This window comes from Anolis sagrei, chromosome 5 (genome assembly GCF_037176765.1).
Source record: "Anolis sagrei isolate rAnoSag1 chromosome 5, rAnoSag1.mat, whole genome shotgun sequence".
NCBI classification, from domain to species: domain Eukaryota; kingdom Metazoa; phylum Chordata; class Lepidosauria; order Squamata; family Dactyloidae; genus Anolis; species Anolis sagrei.
Window position 1 is genome coordinate 162,693,252 of NC_090025.1, and position 20,529 is coordinate 162,713,780.

The 20,529-nt window shown below is 40.8% G+C and overlaps 1 protein-coding gene across 3 annotated transcripts in view; it reads right to left on the reverse strand.

Annotated features, from left to right (window-relative positions):
* CACNA1I (calcium voltage-gated channel subunit alpha1 I) overlaps nucleotides 1–20,529 on the reverse strand; it is a 411,460-nt gene that overhangs the window by 165,685 nt on the left and 225,246 nt on the right. The window lies entirely within an intron of this gene.

The following is a 20,529-nucleotide window of genomic DNA, read 5'->3' on the forward strand; positions in this document are numbered from 1 at the left end:
TTTTTCAAAATCCAATTATCACAAGGACAGAAAGTGAATTCTTCTGAACAGGGGCACCAACTGCAAAACAAACACTACAGGGGTTATTTATTGTTAAATGAATTCATTTAATGGGTTTGTATAATGTTTTAAAATGATTTTTACTGTTTTAATAGTAATTCTTGTGGTGTATATGTTGATAGCATCATATGATGCTTATGTGAGGCCGCCCTCTGTCCCCTTTTGTGGGGAGAAGGGTGGGGTAGAAATGTATGAAATAAATAAATAAATAAATAAGGAGTGTTAACCCTTCCCTAAGCAATCCAAAGCTTGCATATATATGTGTGTGTATGTGTTGCTGAGTTACACTTAAAATGTACCTGTTCTGACTTACATATACATTCAACTTAAAAACAAATCAACAGAATCTATCTTGTTTGTAACTTGGGGACTGCCTGCAATGCAGTTTCTTTGTGATGTGTCACTCAGTCATGTTCTGGACCAAAATAATCAAAGAGCATTGTCAAAACCTTTCACCAAACTACTTGTCAAAGGGATACATTTTCAAATGCAATGAGATAAACCTGCCAATGCGCTTTCCGCTCTGAAACCCCTTTTCGGCTGCTTACCCACCCACACATCTCTGTCTCCATCGCTTCCCCAAATCCACTTTTTGCTCACAGTTGGAGCAGTTAAGCAAAATCATTTGGTTCTTAAAATGCAGTGACAGTGATGTACCATCCTGCTCACTAGAATTCAGAAAGAGAGAGCGCCGGGTAGGATTTTGTGCTGCTAATAAAACTACTGAAACTTGTGTGAAACAAAAATAACGCAAAGAGACATGAATGGCTCAGAAAAACCACAAACACCAAGAAGAGACTTGGTATGTAAACAGGAAGTAGGGAAAATATATAGTAGTCACACACACACACATAACCATGGATATATGGGAGTATCTGTTCACATATTAAAGCTCAAAGTTACATTCAAACAGTAATAGAGAAGGTATAAGAGAACTGATTATTGCAGCCGCTAAAGTTAAACATGTATTTAAAAAAATCAATTCCACTTTTCAAATTCAGTTTGTATGCACTTTTTCCAAATAATTTCTAATTAACAGGTTATTGGCAAGTTAATTAAGGAAAACAAACATGGGAATCATGCGGAAATGGAAACATGGGAAACTCAAGACTATTGAGTACTGAAACAACTACCATAAATTCATTTGAAATGCCTTTGGTATGCTATAGCAGTGCAATGTGAAACATATATTTTAAGATGTGTGATAATGAATAGCTAACTTTTGGGCCTAAAACAACCCAAGGAGAGATAGAAATAACCAGAGAGACTTTAATTTTGTTATAAACACAATTTGTGCTAGAGGTCACACTTTAAAAATATCCTCTTCGCTGTTGCCACTTAGCCAAGTCTGAAATGTACCCAAAACTGTCGACCAAAAAAATGAGAAGTTTTTCTCTCTTTTGCCCAACCCCATATGTACTAGGAAATCAGTAGAGTTCTATTTTTCCATTTGCAAAAAAGAATAAAAGATCCCAGGTGATTAATTATTTAAGTAAATATATGAAGAGATTAAGAAGCTAAACCACTGTTAAAATGGAGGGCAAACTCTCCTCTGTAAAAAAATATCTGAATACAGGCCCAGGAGGTAAGTTAGGAATTGTGGGAGTTGAAGTCCAAAACACCTGGAGGGCCGAAGTTTGCCCGTGTCTGGTATATACCAAGTATAGCCAGTGTGATGTATCGAGTGCAGGGTTATCAAATTTGAATCCTTGATTGGATACATTATAGATGACCTCAGTCACACTCTCATAGGGCTCTTCCACACAGCCCTATATCCCAGAATAGCAAGGCAGAAAATCCCACATTATCTGAGTGTGGACTCAGATAACCCAGTTCAAAGCAGATATTGTGAGATTTTCTGCCTTGGTATGCTGAAATATAGGACTGTGTGGAAGGGCCCTCAGTCTCCAAGAAAAGCAAAGACTAACCATCTCTGAACAACTCTTGCCAAGAAAACTCCATTATGGGTTTGCTATAGTATCCTAAAAAGTTAGAAATCACTTGAAGGCACATTGCAAAGAATATGCAGTATGACCTCCATATCTACGGGCTGGCAACCACAACAAAATATGGCCTCTCCATGCATTTTCTAGGGTCCTCCAGGGTGACTGTATGGCATATTGGGTCAGACATCCTTCAGATAAATAATGATGCAAATCCAGGAAAGTATCCCCTTGTGGATATACAGTACTTCTTAATTGGAGCCTGCACCCCCCAAAAAGACAGTTACAGTTATAATTCCATATCCTATTAATGTTAATTACAACTCCCATCTTTAAAGTAACTATTTATTTTCCAAATTTTCCAAACCAACTAAAGCAATTACTTTTAGGTTACTTAGAAAAATACAAGTCACTGACCTATGGGCTTTTTTTCCATGTGAGGAGTTAGTTGAGCATCTGTAAGTTGCTTCTGGTGTGAGAGAATTGGCCATCTGCAAGGACATTGCCCAGGGACGCCTGGATGTTTCGATGTTTTAGTATCCTTGTGGGAGGCTTCTCTCATGTCCCTGCGTGGGGAGCTGGAGCTGACAGAGGGAGGTCAACCCACTCTCCCCGGATTCAAACCACTGACCTATCGGTCAGCAGTCCTGCTGGCACAAGGGTTTAACCTGTTGTGCCACTGGAGGCTCAATGGGTTATGTTACAAATATGCCTTCCTCCTGTGCAATTCAAGCATTAGAACCCAGGAGGGACTTAGCCAACTGAATCAACTACTTATTTGTGATGGGTTTATATTTCCACAGCTGAGCCTTGGCATTCAAATCTAGTTCTCAAGATCTTGCAGGTAGAGTAAGAATCCAACAGGGAACCCACAAGATGAAATCCCCTTGGCCCCCCTTTCCTGCCCCACTCAGTGAAGTCAATTTTAAGCTTGCAGCACCAAAACAGTGACACTTCTTCTCAGGCATGGAGCATTAATTATTGGGGGACTGACACAGCGCAAGAAGAATCTGCAATGACATTTCTGAAGCAGGGCCCAGCGGCTCTCGTCAAGAAAAGTTACTTCAACCTGGCCTACGCTCTGCATGCCGAAAAAGGAGCCAGCTAGTCATTTTGAGATGCAACAAGGGCAATGAAGGGTAAAAACATGAAAGAAGATGAAGAGTTAAGGAACACAGAGTGCTAGGGCTTATTTGGCTTTCACCCTGTGAGTTATAACTGTCAAAATCAGTAGTGCATTCACTCACACACTAATATTTATTCCAATATTATCATCTTCACTCCACAGTTTCCTTTCCCTCTCTTACTTCAATCCATCTCCGTGCCTACCTCCTGCTATACCAGATTTCTTTTCTTATTTCAGTTTCTGCCTCTCATCATTATTTCCTCCTCAGTGTCCATTCCTCACCACATGCAAGTTCCGTTCTATTTCCTCCCTTCTATCTTATCCTGCTTTTCTTCTAACTTTCATCACCCACCATCCCTCTCTTCCCAGCCACTGTGTTTCAGTGGCAATGCATTTCTTGGATGCGCTGTTCAGTTCAATGCTCCAGAAGCCTAAGGCTACCAAAAGGACTGTCCTGGTCATTGGCACCGTGCATTGACCCATCTGTTAACAGTCTGACCTGGGCTAGCGTGCATGGAGAGCGCTTGCCCTCTGGTAGACAGCAAGCATACTGGGGATAGGAGCGTGCCAACACCCAGGGCCATCAACTCATACTAATGCAATGCACAGGGCTGACAGGCGGTAGCTTTTACGGATTTTGTACATGATAAAAAGCCTGCACTTTTCCGGGAGCTTTATTAATACACTAGCAGGACTCCAGAGGCTATAGTGTAGCTTTCTGTCCCCACGGTGTGGAACAGAGAAAGTGGGGAAGGAGACATTTGCTTGCAGGAAATTTAAAAAGAATGAGGGATATCCAATAAATCTGCTTCAGAATAGTTTCCTCAGATTCCTCCAGCCAGCTAGCTATCGGTCATGCTGGCAGGAGGGATTTTGGGAGTTAATATCTCCAAAGGTCACTTTTCCAAGCCAAGTCTACAAAAGCATTATTGGTGTGCACACATGGTAGCAACGGGTGGAAGCTGTTGGAAATCGCAACCTTCTCAAGCCTCCACTAGTTGTTTCTTATGTATATAATTGCTTACTGTATTGTATATGTGTATTGGTTTGCAATTTTACCGTAACTCTTTGAAGTAGGAGCTGCTGCAGACCATGTGATCAGGTCTGGGCTTGTTTGGGGCTCAGGTTCCATTTTTAGAGCAGTTCGTTTTGGGCTTCTGAAGGAGCTGTATGCCTTTAGAAAACTGCAGGAACTATATGCTTAGAGATTAGACAAAGACTCTATTAGACTGTCAAAAACAGAGAGCTGCTTTGGACTATGAACTATTGCTTATAAGAAAGATGCCCTGTGTTACCTACACAGAGAAAGTACTTCAAATCCTATTTGTAACTGGATTGACAAACAAGTACCTGCATGCCGAACATATGAAGTTTGTGAATAAACCAACTATGTTACTTTTAAAGAAGTCTGCTTTCTTGTCTTTTGAGAGCATGATTTAAAGGCAAATATATTTTAAGGGAGAACAGATGTTTTGGGGCAACTAAAAAAACTCTTCTGAAACTCTGCTGAATATATATGTGTTTTTGTGCATTGGCATATTTTTGTCCCTAACCGTTCAAAGACATACCTAGGTACAACAATTTAACAGCTGAGAAACCTAGTTGCCTTGCATGAATGCTAGTGAATGCCATATTTCCCAAAAAGGTTATGATTCTAACAAGTCATGCTTTTACCAAAAGCATCATTTTCAAAAGGTTTTGACTTCTGATAAGGTCATACCTTTCCAAAGATCATAAAATCTCCAAAAGGTTCTGAAGATTTCCATTTTCCATTTTCCTTTTTTTAAAATCCACACAACACTGACAATAACAACAGATAGGTTTAGCAGAAGGGCACTGCATTTTCATGTGCTTTATTTATCACTCTCATGAACTTTTTTTTGCTAGTATAAAGTAAACTATAATTACCATCAACTGGTCATGTCGTTAGGGGAAACAGAATTGTAGTTCAAAATATCTGGAGGGCACAAGGCTAGGGAAACCTGCTATAAACAGAGTAGTTGTATGGCTGCCATTGGTTTTAATTGTGCGCTCTTCTCATCTGTGCCATGTTCCTTTTCTTTCCTATCACATCTCCTACCTTCCAGAATTTAACGGAATTTAAAAATCAACAAACCACTGAACACCGAGTCTCTAATTTTAGCCAGTACGTTTATTTTTGTTTGGGAAATCGTTTATCTAGGAAAAGAAAATGATAAACCTAAGACAAAGCCTGCAAACGTTTTGACGACTGCTTTGCTGAAAGGGAAGTGAGAAGAAGAAACAGCTCCAACCTCCCAACTTGCCAGCAATTTAAGAGTCAATTACTGTCTAGTGAGTGTGCCCCATTAGTGCTAATGGCAATGACACAGTGGAGCAAGAGAAGGGCAGGCAAGAGAGCAAACAAGCAGCTAAATTGCTTAAGTGGGTGGTGAGTGTCACAGAAGACACATGCTTTCAGACCTTGTTATGAAAAGTGTGCATCCTGGCTCATCTGCAAGGCTAAAGTGGCAAAGAATCCTGAAAGCAGCGAAGCAAGAGTAAGCCAGAAGCTCACATATTGTTCCTAGTCACCAGAATAGAAAGTGGCTAAAGGGAATTGGCTCCAGGGAGAGGAATGGGCCCTGTTGAATACTGTGATCGGAACCTAGATGTACTTTGCGTGTGGATGGGCGACACACTTCCCGCCGACAGAACCAAAGATGACACAAACACCGAGTTGGGGAGAAAATGGCCACAACTTGTTTATTGATTACAGGAACACATGGGTTGGCTGCCAAGCATGGGTTCTGGATCATGATTGGTCAGCCTGCTGCAGGTATACATGTCTATACACGTACAGTTATACACGTCAGGGTGTCACTGGCACAATACTGGGCAGAGTTACTCAGCACCCCTGGGAACCACCGGACGTTCCCCCTCTTCCGCTGGGGGGGGGGGGAGGAAACCAGATTCAGGGCCTATGCCACACGCCAACCAAACTAATGGTAGCAAAATACAAAACACCAAGGCAGGCTGCTGCCTACCAGAGGCCCAGGATAGCCCTTTAAGGGCTGCTGGGCAGGGGAGAAGGCCAGCCCTGGCCAATCTGCAGGCAGGGCTGGGCCGGCTGCCGATTGGCAACTGGCCAAGCAGCAGGAAAACATCCTGCCATGCAGGGGGCTTCTGGGAAGAAGAAGCCCCCTGCCCCCATCATGGCTGGTGGGAGATTGCTCCCACCGCAACAGGCTTTGCCCGGTAAGTCAGGCAATCCATTTATAGGATTACGATTTCCAAAATTCTTCATCAGCTGGCCATGTTAGCTACAGGATTTCAGAAGTTGCAGTTCAAAAGGTAACTTTCCCAGGTGCACATCATGGCATTTAGTTAAAATACTGAGTTACTAAACTACCAGCAACAATCTGAACCTAGTTTCCCAAATACATAATGCCTCCATCAGTTTCATACCTCCAACATTTCACGAATTAAACTGAGACATATGTTTATTTATTATTTATTTATTTACAGTTCTTATATTCCGCCCTTCTCACCCCGCAGGGGACTCAGGGCGGATTACAGTAAACACATATATGGCAAACATTCAATGCCAGTTTGACAGACAACAAATACAGACAACAAATACACCAAGGCTATTTAACTTTTTTCTGGCCGCCAGGGGAGCTGCTGCTTTTCATCGTCCATCAACGACACCGATGAAGTTCTTCCGCATTCCACATTCCCCGGAGTCTTCTTTCTTTATGGCCTCATAAATTAGTTAAATTCAGCCTCCCACACTTTAAGGTGGTACCTTATTTTCCTACTTGACAGATGCAACTGTCTTTCGGATTGCAAAGGTCGACAATGGGCTACACAATGGCTGGACACCCACTCCAGCCCGGGCTGGCCTCGAACTCATGACCTTTTGGTCAGAGTGATCTTAATACAGCTGACACTCAGCCAGCTGAGCCACAATCCCGGTTCCAGACTATTTTGCATTTTGAACTCAATTTTCAGGAATTGAAATAAGTCAGGGATGAAGGGGAAAGTGGGAGGAGGAGGAGAAAGAAACCAAGGCATTTAAAGAGCAACTGAGAAAGTAGGATGGTAGAGGAGTAACTGAGATTCTCTGCCAAACCAGGACAGTTGGAGGATATGAAGTCTTAGATGGCCTTTCAAAGTGATAGTTTCTTATCCAAAACTATCACTTCTACCCATTGTATTTGTGAAGAGCTACCCATTGTATTTGTGAAGAATAGCAAAGTGGCCCTTCAGCAACCTTTTCTTTCTTGTGTGGATTGTCAATTAAGAGCCAATAGTTTCATCTAAGGAAGCTTATGATTAATCCTGGGGCAAATTAGAGACATCGTTGTGAGCAGAACTGTAATAAATGCCTGGTGTGGTTTTTACAGCTAGTCAACAACTCTTGAAAACACCTCCGGTTCAATTGTGTGTGTAAACAAAAGAAAAAGAGGGAGACAATCAAAGAGTGAAAGAGATAACCCATGCACAAATATACAGCTCACGGCCCCTTTCATTTTCTAAGAATGCCTTCAGTACCAGAGTGGAGGTGGCTTAATGCCAGGGCCTGATGTTACAACATATTTAAGCATCTGCTTCCAATTTTTAAAAGTCTCTTGAAACAGTGAAGCCACCGAGTAGAGGTATTTCTCAGCAAGCAGGTGCCTGGAAGTCCACAGTCACCATGCTGGGATGGGCAGGGAGGAGAGAAAGCCACGTTTCCAGTTTGTTGTGACTGTCTGATTTTAAAAATGAGGCACCCATCAGAAGGTGGAGAAAGTTACATCCTTCCTGCCAAGGAAGAGATGGGCAACACATGGTTCTCCAGACCTTGCTTGAGTGCCACTACTACCGCCCCTCCTCATTGGCTGTGGACATTTAGTCAAACAACATCTGGAGAGTCACATGATTTTCCACTCTTACACAAAGTGTAGGGGTCAAAGATACATAAAAAAAATCTACTTGTCCTTGTAGATGATAAAGAATAAAAAAAACACCTTAAGGCTTTTTAAGGGGCTATAAAGGCTAGCTAGTCCGGCAGGAATACACAATCAAAGCACACTTGAGTCCTTGGTACCCTGAAGCAGCCCCAGTCTCTCAATAGACAGACAGACACAGCAGATGTCCAACTATTCTAACCTCTGCTTAAAGATCTCCAAAGGAAGATATTCCATCACTCTCCAAGGCTCTCTATTTCATCCTTAGCCAACTTCTACAGTCAAGTTCTTCCTAATGTTTACATGGAGTCTCTTTTTTTGTTCATGCTCTCATCACTGGAGCAGCAGAAAACAAGGTTGCTCCATCTTCTACATGACATCTCTCAGATATTTAAAGATATCTATCATCACCTTTCAATCTTCTCCAAGCTAAACATACCCAGTTCCTTAAGCTGTTCCAGACCTTTTCCTGTTTTGGTCAACTTCTTCTGGATACATTCCAGCTTGTCAATATCCCTCATACTCTGGTGCCCAGTTGTGTTAGGTAGTGGTATTTTTGGCTACCTAAAGACTGGGAGAGGGAACTACTATAACTGTTAGTAGGCATGACAACCCCCTTCTATAATTTTATCCACGAGTTCATGCAAATCTTGATTTACTTTCAGTGCTAGATTTGCCAGAGTGAAAACTGGAAAGAGCCCTTATTCCTTTAATAGCTATGTACAAGAGGGAATTTCAGCGAATATTGTGTGACTAGTAACATCTGCTGAAATACTCTCTTCTATACAACTGTCATGGAGAAATATGATATATGGTTTGAATGAAATTGCATGAAATATGTATGGTTGGGATCTATACAGTCTGGAGATGCCATCCTAAGAGTGAAGCCTGGAAAACTACAAGAAGGAGGTGAAGATTTCATGAACTGTAATAAAAAGTCGAGGAACTTTTGATAACCAAAGACAAATGATTAACTGTTGAATTCTTGGTGGAAAACAACATGTTTACATTACCAAAGACATTAGCTGTTTTAAGTTAAGGAGGGAAGAAAAACCAGTTATCATTTCAGGAAGCAAAGTCAACATCTGCCCAGAACTGATGGGAGTCAGTGTGTTTTGGCTGAAAAAACACCTGACAGGTATTTACAAAGACAATGGAAACATCAGCAAGAAATACAGCCAGGAGTTGCAGTAATACTTTTGGAAGTTGGACTATTTTGTGATTTTATTGTTGGAAACCAGCCCGAGTCCCCCGATAGAGGGGAGAAGACCGGTATACAAAATTGCTAAATAAATAAAAAATAAATATTCTAACCATGGGGCTTGAAGCACCTCTTATTAAGGTCCCTTTTACCCTTTTTCCCTTGTTCTTGATCTCAATATAACTTTCTGAAGGCATCAGAATCATAGAATCATAGAATCATAGAATAATAGAATCAAAGAGTTGGAAGAGACCTCATGGGCCATCCAGTCCAACCCCCTGCCAAGAAGCAGGAATGTTCCATTCAAATCACCCCTGACAAATGGCCATCCAGCCTCTGCTTAAAAGCTTCCAAAGAAGAAGGAGACTAGATTCAATTTCAGCCTTTCTACTTTGCTTTCCAACAACAGAACTGTGTTTCTTTCTACGGTGTTTCTTCTACTGCTACTGAATAAGACATATCTTCTGGGAGTGAAAAATTAATGACTAATTACACCGTTACTTTAGTGTTCTATTCTGGAAATGAGAAGCTCAGCATCTCCAAGTAATGAATAACTTAATTGAGTAAATAAATGTTGACTTAATAAGGAGCATATTCATTTGTCTTTAAGCATAGGTTTTTTGAATGCTGCCCAGGCCTTTGACACCCATTCACTGATGTATGGGACATGATTATTTCACACCCTTGTTATGTTCAGCTTTCTTCCAAAGTCAGGAAGAGCACAAAAATTGTCAGACTCCATTAAGAGTTCAAGCCATGCTTTGAAGCTAATGTGTAGAGACATAAGCAGTCAAGTCAAGTGGTGACTTACTTAGTGTGGGCTGCACAGCTCTGCGGCTGGGGGCAGGGGGTGGCTGGAAATTTAGATCTGAGCCAGATTTTTTAAAAAGCAAAAAGGCAGCTAACTTGTTTTGAAGGTTAAAAGAAATAACGCTGCTCATTGCTGTTGCTTCTGTCTTTGAGAATCTATCCTCGGGAGTTTTGCTCTGAAATCTTTATTTTGGCACCTGGAAAAGTCTGGTTTCCAAAATAGCTGAGGCTGCAATCCTACGGATGCTTACTTGGGAATAAGCTCCATTGAACTGAATTGAACCTCTGCATAATATGCATAGAATTTGGCTGTGAGTCACTTAATAGCTATATCTGATGTCAATTAAAGAATTTGCTTGGAACCAGACTTAGTCATAGGTGGAAGAAAAGACTCATTGAAATCAAGTTCGTGATGACTAACCCATATCTCATTGATTTCAATGGGCCCATTTTAAGTATGACTATTTCTGTTTTCAAATCATTCGAAGGCTCGGTATATTTGTCACAAAATGAGCACCAGGAGTACACAGGGAGAGCGGTGTTTACACCACATGCATATGTCTCCTTTCCTTTGGAGGTTTGCAGCTATCCTAGCCTGACCTATTTAAATAGCAATGGAGGGCTGCCAAGTAGGTGCTGCATTGCAGGAACTATCCAAGGAAAAGCAAATGTATTTTGTTATTTCCTATGCCTCTTTATTTTTAATTGTTGTCTATACTTTAAATGTGCACATTTTAAAAATGTTAAATTATTATTAATATTAATATAATAGTTAATAATATTAAAATTAATTATATCAATAGCACTAAATATTTATTAGAAGTTACTTTATGTGAAATTCTTATAGAGAAATGTGGGGTATAAATCTAATAAATTTTTAAAAAATCAATAGCAACAAAAGAGAGTATAATAGTAATCGTAATATATATTTTTTAATTTATCTCTCACTTTTCTCCCTAAATGGGACTCAAAGTAGCAAAGAGTGTATATTGCCTGTGCATGTGTTTGCCATAGGTCCAAGATCATGATACTTGAAAATCTGAAACTTGGCATTAATTTAGCTTTTAAAATGGTTGTTGTTTTATTTAATTTAAATCTGTTTGTTGCCTGAAGCACTAATTTCAGTCATAAGGTGGCAGATCTCTATAGGTAGCAAAAAAAAAAGGTGTATAGGCAGCTCCAGGTGAAATAGACACATGGCAAAGAAAATTGCACTCTAAATGTTGCTCTTGCTTTCCTAATGCTGGGCTTCTAAACTCTTCAAAAAGGTAAAAAGAGAATGAGTTGTGGGGGTGGGGGAGAGAGAGATCCCTGCTGTCTGATTAAACATTCTGTGATCTCCAGAGTAAAGTTAAATACTAGCAAAACATAAAGAGTAGGGCAGTTGAAGAAAAGATGTTGTTGTTGTTCATTCGTTCAGTCGCCTCCGACTCTTCGTGACCTCATGGACCAGCCCACGCCAGAGCTCCCTGTCGGCCGTTACCACCCCCAGCTCCCTCAAGGTCAGTCCAGTCACTTCAAGGATGCCATCCATCCATCTTGCCCTTGGTCGGCCCCTCTTCCTTTTGCCTTCCACTTTCCCCAGCATAATTGTCTTCTCTAGGCTTTCCTGTCTCCTCATGATGTGGCCAAAGTACTTCAACTTTGTTTCTAGTATCTTTCCCTCCAGTGAGCAGTCGGGCTTTATTTCCTGGAGGATGGACTGGTTGGATCTTCTCGCAGTCCAAGGCACTCTCAGCACTTTCCTCCAACACCACAGCTCAAAAGCATCGAAGAAAAGATAGAACAGGGGAAAGAAAAAGAGCAGTGGAGTGGCAGGAGAGAAAGATAGCCTGGATCAATGAGAAAGGGACATGATATAATATAGGAAAAAAGGCCTTGGGTATTTATTTATCGTGTCAGAAGCAAAAGTTGAGGGTACAGTTATAATGTACTTAAAAACACAAAGTAAGTTAAAAACTTGGAATTGTTCTAAATGTCCTTTGACCAGAAACTGGACACTTCGAGTGCCTCTGGTGTCACTGTAAGAAGGTCCTCTGTTGTGCATGTGGCAGGGCTCAGGCTGTAAGTGGTCTATGGTTTGCTCTTCTCCACACTTGCATGTCGTAGATTCCACCTTGTAGCCCCATTTCTGAAGATTGGTTCTGGACCTCAGTTTTCTATGTGCCCAGGGGGAGTCTCTCGTTTAGTATCAGCCATGGATTGTGGTGCTGGGTTTTAGCCTGCTACTTTTGGACTCTTGCTTGCTGAGGTGTTCCTGCAAGTATCTCTGTATATCTTAGAAAGCTATTTCTTGATTTAAAGTGTTGGCGTGCTGTCTGATATCCAAACAGGGGATGGGCCAGAGATGTCACTGCCTTGGTCCTTTCATTATTGGCTGCTGTTTCCTGACGTATGTCAGGTGGTGCAATACTGGCTAAACAGTATAATTTCTCCAGTAGTGTAGAATGTAGACATCCTGTGATAATGTGGCATGTCTCATGAAGAGCCACATCAACCATATGATTGTGTTAATAACGGAAATGGCTCCATGACTGGGATAATTAATGTTTATTGTTTTTAATCTATTGTTTATTTATGGTTTTATATTGCTGTTATATTGTCATACTTGTGGCATTGAATGTTGCCAGTGTAAGCCACTCAGAGGGCCCCCTCGGGGGTTGAGAAGGGCGGGGTAGAAATGTTGTAAATAAAATATACTGATTAACATGATGAGATGTGTTCCACACTAGGCATGTGTATTTAGCTTCAGAGTAGTAAAGCGCAAGGCCTGATGTCTTCACTATGTCTGGTTGTGATCCCCAGGTTGCGCCACTCAGCATTTGTATGATATTATTTCTAGCACCCACTTTTTGCTTGAAAAAAAGTAATTCTAATGACAACAGTTCACAAAATTAACGGATTCATTTCATTAAAATGGTTTTATGAACTCTTTTTCTATCTCCCCTTTTCACCTGGTCCCATCCTTTGTTCACTTACGATCCACTGATTCATCTCTGCGTGTATTGGGAAGTACTGTACCAACTTGGTGAAATACAGGCAGCTTCAAATCAAGCTCCATATAAGATTGAGCAGAAGGTCTCAAACTTTCCAATACAGGACAAATAGTTTTGAATGTTTTGGCTGGAATCCTGTTTCAGTTTACACTTTACTAAGGAACGTATCCCAGCCCATCTCCCCTATACCATTCAACCATGTTCTCATTGTTCATTGCATGCTATTTCTATCAGTTTTGGGGGGAGGAGAGGCAGGAGAAGAAGAAACAACTGCATGGAAGAAAGTTCCCTCTTTTTTAGGTTTTCAAAAAGGTTAGGATTCGTTTTGACTTTATATTTTAATAAGCTTGCTTCAGTCCCTGCCCTTTCTTTGGTATTAACCTCTCAAATAAAATGAGCTGCTGGAAGAATATTCCACCCACTCAGGAAAAGTGGGTGTGCATTTTCAGTTGATATCCAACTGCTGTCCACTACAAAGGTGACATTCAGCAAGTGGGAAAGGAGGCCACAATTTTTTAAATAGTAGTGCAAGTTCTTTTTAAGATTGCAAAATACAGCTGAAAAGAGCAACAAAATACATATGTTCTCTTTCAGTCTCCCCAAAATAATCCATACTGTTCCTTATCCCATAACTGTCATGATTTAGAATAGACTATCGTGATTAATAATTTGTCATTTCGTTTTTTGAGTTGCTTCTGAAATATCCTGATGTATCTATCCCTCTGCTTTTCTTCTTTTTCTTTTCCTAATCTCTGTGTTCCTCCTCATTATTAATGTTTGCCATCTTGGCCACACTTTGATATTGCATGGCCACATGTGTTCAGCTTTCATATGTAAAATATTGGTGAGTAGGCTGTTCCTAGAGGTTTGACTTCAGGAGAGCAGAATTCAAATCCTCAGTGAGCCATGGAAACCCAACACACAACTTTGGGCAAGTCACATTCTCTGCCTGAGGAGAAAGCAATGTCAAACCTCTTCTGAGCAAATTTTGCCAAGAAAACCCTATGTTAGGCTTCCCTTAAGGGTTGCCATAAATCAGGAATGCCTTGAAGGCACACAGCAGTAACAGTGTGTTCTAACTGAAACATCAACAAACCAAACCCACCAAAGTTGTATGGTTGGAACAATTGGGTAAGACATTTGCCAGTTACTCATGGGCCAGAAAATAGTTCTAGAGGCCCATTCAGACAGCGCTCAAAATGCACAAGTTCTTGTGTTTTTACCAGAGGTGTTCAAACGATGGCTCCAGTAAAAGAGGAATAATTCATGACAAAGCAAGAAAAGCCTGCTTTGTCACAAATTATTTAAATACTCCATTAGTCCCAGGTATTTCTGAAAGACCCAGATCTAATGGAGTATGGTCCCTGTGGGAACTGACCCCCGGGTATTCTTGGGACTACCAAGGGGTCAGTCTGAACAGCCTAATTCGCTTTTTCAGGCCCCATGTGCCCAGAAAAGCAAAGCAGGAACCCACCTCCCCCCCCCCCCCAAACCTATAAAATAAAATAAAAATGTACTGGACTGCCATTATGCCTCACTGGAGACTTCCTGACGTGTACCAATTTTGCATTAGGAGATCCTGGCCTTCGCTGAGCTCCCCTACACTTCCTGGTGCAATATTCATACATGCCAGGAAGTCTCCAGAGAGGCATAATGGTGGCCCAGTGTCTTTTTATTTTATTTTAAAGAGGTTGTTTTGGTGGTGGGGGGGGGGGTGCTGCCTTTCCAGCGTTGTAGTTACGGTGCTGCAATAGGGACATACGACAGGAAAACCCACTTCTTTTGGACACCAGTTACTTTATCCCATTTCACACAATAAATTGCTGTCAGGAAGCGCCCTAAATAATGAAAACAACATAAACTGTATTATTATAGGTGACGCTCTACATTTCTATTTTACGGCTTACTTTTACATTAAACAGGTTGAATATCTGGAATTCTGAATCCAAAATACTCCAACATCTGTAGTGTCCACATAGGTAGCTGAGATAATGACATCATTGTTTTTTGATGGTTCAGTGTACACAAACTTTATTTCATGCATAAAATTATTAGAATATTGTATGTAAAATTACCTTCATGTGATGTATATAAAGGTGTATATGAAACATAATCGTGTTTAGATTGGATCCCATCTCTAATATTATGTACTTGTTTATGCAAGTATTCCAAAATCCATACTATGGATGAGGGATATTTAACCTGTATTATTTTCTGCATAATACAATTATTACCCTGGGAAGTATATAGGTAGGAAAAGCATCACATGTGAATTAAACGGTTTCATATCACATTTCTTTCTACTTTTACTGTAATGGCATTTCATTGAATCCCGGGAGTTCCATTTTACGAAAGGGCATTTATAATTCTCAGCTAAACTGCTCTTGAGCCTCAACAAGGTGCAAGCCTTATAACTCTATAAGAAGTAGAACATAGCACTATTATCTGAGTTTGTGAATGAGCCCCTGGCAGCCTCAATAACCTTGCTTACAGGACAGCTATTTTACAGTGGGGTTAAGTAGGGAGCACGAACAAAGGGCTCAGTTATACTTGCTAGGTATTTCATTTTTGTTGCCCACTCTGAACCTGAAAATCTTGTGAACACATGTACAATGAATGAATACACAAGTGAATGTACAGCTCTTTCCTAAGTAAAATTCCACTGCAATCTCAGTGCTGTATATACTATTTTTTCTTTCTCGATTTGGATTACCTGTTTATGTTTTCCACACATAAACTGTCAAATGCATATGTTTAGCACTGTTTCTGTCTTTAAAGTGTATAAGCCAGCAAGTGCTTGTTTATGGATTTGCTCTTACATCAGCAGGCCATATTTGGTGTCTGCAGCTCATTAACACCGAATGGTTGGGAAGCAACAATTTCTATTTCCAGAATACCTCTAGTATCCCATTTCTCACAAATTCAGCAGTTTTAAACTAGATACAGCATAGAGAATACTGCATTCTGATACTTGCAGGGCCTATTTCTGCTGGAATCCTCAGTGTATAAATAGACTACATTTGCTTAGATATTCTTGTACAACGTGGCGCAGTGGGTTAAAGCACTGAGTTGCTAAACTTGTTGACTAAAGGTCACAGGTTCAAATCCGGGGAGTAGCGTGAACTCCCCCTGTTAGCCCCAGCTTCTGCCAACCTAGCAGTTCGAAAACATGCAAATGTGAATAGATCAATAGGTACCTCTCCGGGGGGAAGGTAACGGCACTCCATGCAGTCATGCTAGCCACATGACCTTGAAGATGTCTGTGGACAACACCAGCTCTTTGGCTTGGAAATGGTGATGAGCACCAACCCCCAGAGTTGGACACGACTGGACTTAATGTCAGGGGAAAACCTTTGCCTTACCTCTTGTACAAAAATATTTTTAGAAAATCCCTGCAGTTTCCTCTTGTCTATAGTCACGCAAATCCGTCCTTCTATTATTCAACAGATGAGGTTGGACAATAGTTAGATCTCAGTCCAGCCCACTATATGAAAGAGAAATTAATCATGAGGATTTCAATCCTGAAGACTTTCTGGTCAACCACTATCTTCGTACATCTCTCCATGACATGATCCAGCTCATAATTGTAACTAGAATAGACATTTCTGCTCAGATTTTGTTCATACTTTGCATTTCACTTCTTCCCTTGATCCATCCCGAAGTGAACACAGAAGAGTATAATGTCAAGTATAGCCATAATTTTACAGTATAAACATAATTTCTCTCCTACTTTTGAATGTGCTTAAATCACTGAACTAACATCCATGACTAAATAGTTCTCTTATATTCAATCATGTTTGTAAAAAAAAAAAAAAATCCAAATAGGAACAATTATAATTGTTCACTGCACATTAATTATCCAGCCAAACTGCAGTCCTTTTTAGACTCACTTATTGCAATGGGATATAGTCAAGAAGTAAAGGGCTTAATTCTTGCAAGCTTGCTCTTTGAATTAGCATTGCCTTGTAGTTGTTTGAATCTTCATCTTCATGTTCTATCTTGTTTAAAAGTGTTCAACAGTTTAAAAGTTTTTAATAATAGAGTTCACAGAGAAGAGCTTGCAACTTAAAACAAAGAGCAAAACATCAAAAAAGGGGGAAAGCTGAGAAAGACAATGTTTTAAATACACATATAGTTGGATGCAATTACGTACAAACCTAAATAAATTACAGCCTACAATTATCCAAAATTATAGTGTATTACAAGAAGAGATCAAGAAGGGTTAGGGCAGACCAATGTCAGAGGTGCCTGTTTACTGACAGTTAGGGATTCAGTAATGTGTACTCAGATGACTCAAGAAAGTAGGGCACGCTGCGCTACGGGTTTGTGTTTAAAAAGCAGATTCCTACTTAACTGCCAATATAGTGATTAATAGGAAATCAGATATCATATTCACCAGCTGTTATTCAGTGGCTTCAATATGGCTTATATTTGAAAAAAGTTGTCAGTGGTGCTGAACTGAAGCACTCTGTGCACTTATGGCAACTAACCATTGCTGCCTGAGCATTATGTCTGAGAGCCTAATTCAAGGGTAGGGATAACATGGCTGTCTTGAACTTACTGAACTGCAAATTCCAGCACATCTAGCATAGTCAATGGTGAAGAATTCTGGGAGGTAAAGTTCAACAGCAATGGAGTGCAATGTGATTCCCAACCTTGGCTCAATCAGATATTAGATGGGAAGTGATGGTTGTTGCCAACATGTATCTTCCTACATGACACTCTAGTTGTGTTGTGCACAAGAAATGCATCAATGGGCTAGCAGTTCCATTTCTAACTCATTTATTGCTGTTTACTACTGACAGCTAGGAAAAGCTGATCATTACGATAGCTTTTGCTTGCTTGCTTGCTTGCTTGCTTGTTTGTTTTAGGAGAGAGCCATAAAGGGCAGGAGTCAACAGAGGACTAAAATCTAGTTAAAACCTAAGAGATTGGGTTGTTCAAGGTAATATAAAAGGAGACAAAACATATCAGCACAGGAGCCATCAGTACTTGTTCTACAGCTTAAAGTGAAGACACCAGATCAGAAATGAATTGAAATCACTAGACCTGAGTATAGTAGATTTTCCCACTCCTACCTGTATAGCAGTATCAAACTTAGTTAAAAGAAGTCACCCAGGAGATAAGCTAATTGCATCAAACAAAACAAAGCCTTGGTGCAATTTTCCTGCAAGATTTACAGATTTACAGGAGTCAGTTAAGCAACCAATCTAATACCTAAGGTGTCAAGAAACTCAGGTCCAAGCTTTCTCTTGAAAGCAGAGCTTGCAATACCTTAGATCTAATCCCAGTTTTCCATTAATGCAGCGGTTCTTAACCTGTGGGTCCTCAGATGTTTTGGCCTTCAACTCCCAGAAATCCCAACATCTGGTAAACTGGCTGGGATTTCTGGGATTTGTAGGCCCACAGGTTGAAAACCACTGCTAACAGTTCAAGTAGTGGACTTATTTCTGAATTCTACTACTTGCTGTTGGTAGAAGAGATTTTGAAAGTTCTCCCACTCTCCTTATATTCCTTGTATTTTACAACTGGTATACATAAAATATTGAAGAGTAGAGACATCACACTGGCAACAAAGATCTGCATAGTCAAAGCAATGGTATCCTCATAGTCACCTACGGATGTGAGAGCTGGACCATAGGGAAGGCTGAGCGAAGGAAGATAGATGCTTTTGAACTGTGGTGCTGGAGGAAAGTTCTGAGAGTGCCTTGGACCGACAGAAGATCCAACAAGTCCATACTTCAGGAAATAAAGCCCGACTGCTCATTGGAGGGAAGTCTGATCTGGCCATGGTGGTCCACGCTCTAGTTACATCCCAGATAGATTACTGCAACACGCTCTACGTGGGGCTGCCTTTGAAGATGGTTCGGAAACTTCAGCTAGTTCAACAGGCGGCAGCCAGATTACTAACTGGGGCGGCATACAGGGAGCACACCACCCCCCTGCTATGCCAGCTCCACTGGCTGCCGGTCCATCTCCGAGCCCAATTCAAAGTGCTGGTTTTGACCTATAAAGCTCTATACGGTTCTGGCCCAGCTTACTTGTCTGAATGTATCCACACCTACGTCCCACCTCATAATCTAAGATCATCCGGGGAGGCCCTGCTCCCGCTCCTGTCAACAGCACCCCCCCCCCCCCCGCCTATGGAACACACTCCCAAATGAGGTAAGATCCGCTCCCTCCCTCCTGGCTTTTAGAAAAAAATTAAAATCATGGTTTTGGGACCAGGCTTTTGGGCAGTAGAAGTAAATGTATGCAGCATTTCAGAAAGACAATGACTGGAATGGCGATTCGATGGATGAGAATGTTTTATTGTTTTAATGATTGTTTTATTGCTTGTGGATGTACTGTTTTTAACTTGATTTATGTCTAATTGTAGTGTATAATTGTAATTGTTTGTACTGGCATTGAATTTTGCCATTACTTATATGTAAACCGCTTTGAGTCCCCCTCAGGGTGAGAAAAGCGGTATGCAAATACTGTAAATAAATAAATAAATAAAAAATAGTAGAAGGCCAAGATGAAGTACTTTGGCCACATCATGAGAAGAAAGGAGAGCTTAGAGAAGACAATTATGCTGGGGAAAATGGAAGGAAAAAAGGAAGAGGGGCCGACTAAGGGCAAGATGGATGAATGGATGGATGGCATCCTTGAAGTGACTGGATTGACCTTGAACGAGCTGAGGATGGTGACGGCCGACAGGGAGCTCTGGCGTGGGCTGGTCCATGAGGTCACAAAGAGTCGGAAACAACTGAACGAGTGAACAACAACATACGAGAGAGGAAGTGAGGCTAAATCTTATCTAGTTTTCAGCATGTCATGATTTGATTTTGTTTTGCATGACGCAGTATTTCGTCATGCAACCTCTGTTTTGAAATTTGAAGTGTTTTGGTCCAGAAGAAGGCTTAAGCTTCTCACCTGCACTTTGTGACAACTACCATCTGTTCTTGTCTGCCTGCAAGGTGGAAGATTTCTGTATTAGAATTGAATGAGTAGAATAACATTTCACTCTGCAGTTTAGCTCTACATCTTGGCAAATAGAGTGCCCTGGAAAGTTTTGCATTTGACACAGGAATGCAGCTGGAATACATGGAAACATTAAAATATTTGCCCTTGTTTTCTGACCTTTATTATATATGTGTGACATGGTAGGAATGATTACAAGGCAGGTTTTCAAGGTCACAAAGAATAGTTCCTCTGGCACATATAAAAGAGATGCCAGAATAAGTAAAATACAGAGATAATGTATTCTGTCTTGTATATTCAAGGATGCCCTCTCCCCAATGAGTCAGGCAAGGTAAGCATCTTAAGCTGACATGTAGGTGACTCTCAGCTGAAATCAGGTTAGACAAATTGACAGTTCAGTTAGTTGGTGACTCAGTGTCAGTAGCATGAATCACCCACTCTGCATTTGCACACCAGGTGCCAAACTTTAACACAGGGGATGCCATCAGGGCAAGCATTTGGGGCAGAAATCCAG